The sequence below is a fragment of the Pleurodeles waltl genome, chromosome 12 (assembly GCF_031143425.1).
Source record: "Pleurodeles waltl isolate 20211129_DDA chromosome 12, aPleWal1.hap1.20221129, whole genome shotgun sequence".
Classification (NCBI taxonomy): Eukaryota; Metazoa; Chordata; class Amphibia; order Caudata; family Salamandridae; genus Pleurodeles; species Pleurodeles waltl.
Window position 1 is genome coordinate 123198642 of NC_090451.1, and position 6000 is coordinate 123204641.

The 6000-nt window shown below is 48.1% G+C and overlaps 1 non-coding gene across 1 annotated transcript; it reads right to left on the reverse strand.

Moving 5' to 3' along the window:
• Window positions 1–1380: 1380 nt before the first annotated feature.
• On the reverse strand, window positions 1381–1454 carry TRNAI-AAU (transfer RNA isoleucine (anticodon AAU)). Its single transcript has one exon. It is a non-coding gene; the product is annotated as a tRNA-Ile (tRNA).
• Between the last annotated feature and the right edge of the window lie 4546 nt (window positions 1455–6000).

The window sequence follows — 6000 nt, forward strand, 5'->3', positions numbered from 1 at the left end:
GGAGCAGGGTACCTGGAGAGAGGTTTAGGGTCTCTGAGGGTGAATGTTCTCAGGAATGAGACCTGTGCAAGGTTCCTCGGTATGCAGGATGCATAAAGGTCGGGATGCAAGACCTCTAGAGGTACGTGGTTCCTGTAGGAAGGGAACTTGAGAATCCCTGGGGTGTGGAAGGTGCAGGGTCCCTGAGAGATGGACTTCCTCTGAAGCTGATGAATGTGCAGGGTCCCTGTTGGTGACAGAGGTGTTGGGTGTCTATATATAAGAGAGGTACAGGGTCCATGAGGTGGGGAAGTGTAGTGTCTCTGAAGATAGGGGTTGAGGAGGTAAGCACGGGCGTGCGGGGTCCCTGGGATAGGAACTGTAGGGTCCCTGGAGGCAGAACTGGTGCATAATCCCTAGCCGTGGGGGAGTCATGCTTAGTCTCTGTGGATGGCTGGTGTGCAGGATGCCATACGGTAGGAGTGATGCCCTGTCCCTGTGGGTGAGAACTTGCAGCCTTTCTTTAAGTGGGGGAGAGGCAGGGTGCTGGGAGGCGAGTGGTGTCTCTAGAGGTGAGAAGGTGCAGTGTCTCTGGACTGGAGGTTGTAAGCGTGCAGGGACCTTTGAGATGAGACCTTCACCTTGAGGTATGCAGTGTCGGATCATCTATTGCTCAGTAAACGCTCACTTCTGGGTGTTTCATCATCGGACCAGAATCTGGGTATCGGCTTCACTCTGGCCACATCCGCATCACACACCATTCTCGCCTCAAGCCCCTGATTCCTGTCACCTACGTTTATCACAAATTGCCTTAACTTTTACAACCTCATAATTTAGCTTCTTCCGCTAGTAGCACCTGCACGTCAAACTGAAATTCTGTGAAACAACCCCCCTCCACGGGTCTCCTCACTCCTAACCTTTACTTGACCACAATAAAGCGCTTCGTCAGGGTGCTAAACGCTATGTAAATGCAATTACAACAATACAATACACCTTGCTCTCCGTCTTGAAGCCATCAGATTATTTGGTGCTCCCAGTTACTGCCGTTGTATTGAATGCAGTGCAAGAATGATTTGCATATCACAACACTGCGAGGTTTCGGGCTGGTTGCCGCAGGTGTTTCTCTATTTTGCTCTCTGCGGATGTTCCTTCTCTCCCCATCCCAGTATTCAAAGCCCTGCACCCAACATATGTCTTTCAAAGGCACTCTCTACTTTCACCCCCTCACGTCCCGGTTTAAGCACGACTTGCATGTTCTTCTCTTTCTGTATTTCCATCCTCCTGTTTTGAAATGTGTGCCGTTCTGCATGGATATATGTTTACGGTAGTAAAACAACACGAATTAGGAGGCCATACATTAGTGGTAAAATGGCGTTAGAGCTTTTCCTAAAATGTAACCCTTGGCCCGTACGGGGATCGAACCCGCGACCTTGGCGTTATTAGCACCACGCTCTAACCAACTGAGCTAACCGGCCAATGCGTGACTCCACAAAATGTTCACTTAAGTACGTGAGACACGGCTCAACAGTTCCCCCTGTTCAGTAGTTTACAGTTGAAAAGTATACATTCATAAGCTTAACTGTGCCAAGAAGTTCAATTGCCTTGTCTACTACTCAAAAGCAGCGTGGAAGTCTGCTAGGGTCACCACTAAACACCAAACAATGCTGCTACCAAACCTGCAAGGACACAGACATACTCACCCACATTCTCTCATCAAAAAGAGGATTCTTTTTTTGTTTACATTCTTGATGATTTAGCATCATGTCGATGTCTCCAAAAATGACATCATGTGACCTTTGCCCCGTTTAGCTCATCACTGGCAATATCATCACCGTCATTCAGGAGGGGACTGTCGCCTGACCTCCCAATACATTTTCCAGGCTATAGTCGCTACTAACGTACATGTCTGGAAACAGTTAATCTGGTTTATTGTGAAAAGGCACTACATCATACCACTGATAAACAAATGCTATTAGTGTAATAAGAGGCAAGTCACTTACCATCTAGACCTAAACATGGGCTCGATTCTTACTGCAAATGAAGGAACATTATAGTCCATCAAATGAAATACAAGAGATTTTTGTACAGTGTACACCCTCAACTCACATACTTGATGAAGTCTTTTGATGCGATAATGAAAAAAAGGGGTTCAGTGAAATAAAATATTTGCCTAAAATCACAATATTTGGTCAAGCCAGAAGCCATGACTGATCCCAAGATCTGTTTCACATGACATAATTCAGCCATTAAATGGATAGCTCTCCTTTTTAACAATAATGATTTATGCTTTCTTTTAATTCTTGACTTGTGAGGGAGAGCATGAATCAGACAAAAGCCATATGAATACCTGGCTCGTTTTGAGCTTGAGATTCCAAGAGGACCTTGAGCAGAGCCAGGCCTCTGGTTCGAAACTTCAGTGGCTCAACCAACCCCTGCAGACCACAGGCTTGCTTCCATCTAATTCTTCTGCACTCTGCAGAAGAGAGAAGAAATGTAATTTATATGCTATCCTTCCATGAAGCTCAGCAGTCTGGTCTGATATGGCAAGACGGTACTTACTGAACATTTGAAAGGGCTCAACTGGTGCTGAAATTGGAAAACATTTACTCCGGGAACCCATAACTTAGCAGTTATGGTCAGGCAAAGGAAAGGAGATAGTCACGAGGGGCGGAGTTTGAAAAGCAGAGCCTGACAGTCAACGTATACATCTACTAAAAAACTTCTGCTACAAAGAGACTGGAAACAAGGACATATGTGAAAGTATAGCTGTTCTGCATTACTTAATTGGTCACAGAGAGGCTGCATTTTAAAACATCTTGCAGGGTTAAGACGCATGCTATAGCAATCACTGTGTGCCCAGCAGTTCTGAGAGCATTATAATAGTAGTAAGATATCTTGCAATCTTGGGAGAATTCTTTGTTTTATCCAGTCAATGTTTTGACTCATAGAGTAGCATAGAAGGTTAATGTGGCTGCTTCCAAGCACATTATGTAACATGCAGATCACAGATTTTTTTTTATTTTTGTTACATTTAGATAGGTAAGTGGGCTACTGCTTTGAGCACTGAGGTAATTTTGGTACTTCCTGTTCAAACGTTGCAAGCCTTCTAATCTAGCACCGTGTTCTATTTACCAGGATTGACTTGAGTTTAAATCCTTATTGGGTTTTTACCCACAATATGTTATTCTAACATTGCAAAGAAGAGTTTCTTTGGGAAGTACTAAAGACTTATTAGTATAAACAACCACAATCACAGTGTTTCTCCTGACTGTCACTCTTAACATAAAATGTCTACAAGTATTGGTGATATGTGATTCCTAAACCTCATAAGCAATAACCCTCACTGCTTTAGCCTGTACAATGAATTATACAGCTGTATAATTTATGCAGGGCCGGCTTTAGGGCGGTGCGGCCGCACCACATGCTGACCTGGATTGGGGGCGCTGACCTCAAGGGGCACTGTGTTTAGCAATGACTTATGAAACTTGTCATTTAAAACCACCTTCTGAAAAGTTCCTTGTGTTAGGGTCTCAAGGCGCTGGGGTGGGGGAGCTACTGGTCATTTAAACAATGTCTTGAGGCGTTTTCTGAACGTCAAGAGGTCTTCAGTCTGGCGAAGATGGAGTGGTAGGGAGTTCCAGGTCTTGGCGGCTAGGTAAGAGAAGGATGTTCCTCCGGCGGTGGTGTGGAGGATGCGGGGGACGGAGGCGAGGACGAGGCTGGCGGAACGAAGATTGCGGGTGGGAGTGTGGAAGGTGAGTCTGTCATTTAGGTAGGCTGGACCTGTGTCGTGGAGGGCCTTGTGTGCGTGGATGAGGAGCATGAAGGTGATCCTTTTCGATTTTGTTAGCCAGTGTAGATCTCTGAGGTGGGGGGAGATGTGGTTGCGGCGTGGGACGTCAAGAATGAGGCGGGCAGATGCGTTCTGGATTCTTTGCAGCTTTGTTTGGAGTTTGGTTGTTGTTCCTGCATATGGGGCATTTCCATAGTCCAACCGGCTGCTAACCAGGGCGTGGGTGACGGTTTTCCTGGTTTCGACGGGGATCCACATGATGATCTTGCAGAGCATGCGGAGAGTGTTGTAGCAGGCAGAGGAGATGGCGTTGACCTGCTGAGTCATGCTGAGTGTGGGGTCCAAGATGAATCCCAGGTTGCGTGCGTGTGTGAGGGTGCGGATCCTAGGGAGGTGGGCCACCAAGAGTCGTTCCATGCTGAGGGGTTGGTGCCAAAGGTGAGGATTTCTATTTTGTCTGTGTTTAACTTGAGGCGGCTTGATTCCATCCAGCTGGCGATGGTGTGAACTCCGTTGTGGAGGTTGTTCTTTGCAGTTGTAGGGTCTTTTGTGAGGGAGAGGATGAGCTGAGTGTCGTCTGCGTAGAAAACCATGCTGATGTGGTGGATTTGTGCGATGTTGGCGAGGGGGGCCATGTAAACATTGAAGAGCGTGGGGCTGAGCGATGATCCTTGGGGGACGCCACAGATGATTCTGGAGGCTTCTGACAGGAACGGTGGGAGCCGGACTCTCTGGGTTCTGCCTGCGAGAAATGACGAGATCCGGTCGAGTGCCTTGTCGTGGATTCCAGTGTTGTGGAGGCGTGTGCGGAGAGTATGATGGCATACCGTGTCGAAGGCTGCGGAGAGGTACAGGAGGATGAGTGCTGCTGTTTCTCCTTCGTCGAGCATGGTCCTGATGTCGTCTGTGGCAGCAATAAGTGTGGTCTCTGTGCTGTGGGTTTTGCGGAATCCGGATTGGGAGGTGTTGAGCACCTTGCTGTCTTCCAAGAACCGGGATAGTTGGCTGTTCACGTTTTTTTTTCGATGACCTTGGCTGGGAAGGGGAAGAGGGAGATCGGCCGGTAGTTCTTGGGGTCGTCTGGGTCTGCCTTTGGTTTCTTCAGCAGGACGTTGACTTCTGCGTGCTCCTATCTTTCTGGGAAGGTGGCTGACTCGAAGGAGCTGTTGATGGTGTTGCAGAGGTGGGGAGCAATGATGATGTTTGCTTTATTGAAGATGTTGTGTGGGCAGGGGTCCGATGGTGATACGGAGTGGATGGAGGCCATGGTGTTGGCGGTGTCTTCTATGTTGACGGGGGTCCAGGTGTGGAGGAGGTGGGTGTTGCTTTGGGCGTGGGGTCCGTGGGTGTTTGTAGTCAGCTGGTGGGTCTGGGGGTTGAAGCTGTTGTGGATTTCTTCTATCTTTCAACGGAAGAGGGTTGCAAGTGAGTTGTAGAACTCCTGTGATGGCGGGGGTTCGTTGGAGCAGGTTCTGGGAGTGGAGAGCTCTTTGATGATGCCGAAGAGCTCTTTACTGTTGTGAGCGTTGGTGTCAATGCGGTTTTTGAAGTGGGACCTTTTAGTGATGCGGACCAGTTGGTGGTGTTTGCGTATGGCATCTTTGAAAGCAATGTGGTTGGAGTTGGTAGGTTCAAGGTGCCAGGTTTTTTCCATTCTGCGACATAGCCGTTTGGATTCCTGTATGGCTGGGGTGAACCAGCTGTCCTTGATTCTGTGGAGGGTGTTTGGGGGTTCTTTGAGCGGTACGAGGGTGTTGCCGCAGTGTTCTATCCAGCGATGCAGGTTGATGGTGGCTGTGTTGAGGTCCTGGGTCCCAGGGGGTGGGGCCCGGGCGAGGGTGGAAATCAGCTGATCCGTTGATATTTTGCTCCATTTGCTTCGGGGGGGTTGTGTGCGGTGGTTGTGAGTGACTTGCCATAAAGTAGCATAGAGGGTTAATATGCCTGCTGCAAAGAACAGAAATATATTTTATGTGGATAGCTTAGAGTGATAGTAACGCCAGCCTTTACCAGCACATTAAAACAAATGAATGCATGTAAAAGGGGGCTACGGAGAGATGAGGGTCACATTTGTGGGTGCTAGTGAGTGAATCCGAGGAGATGGTCATGGGGGGGGATGCCAAAAAGGACTGCCGCACAGGGCACCACCAGCGATAAACCGACTCTGAATTTATTGTGCATGTGTGCTTGATGTAAACTGCTTTGTCAGCATACACTGGGACAAATAG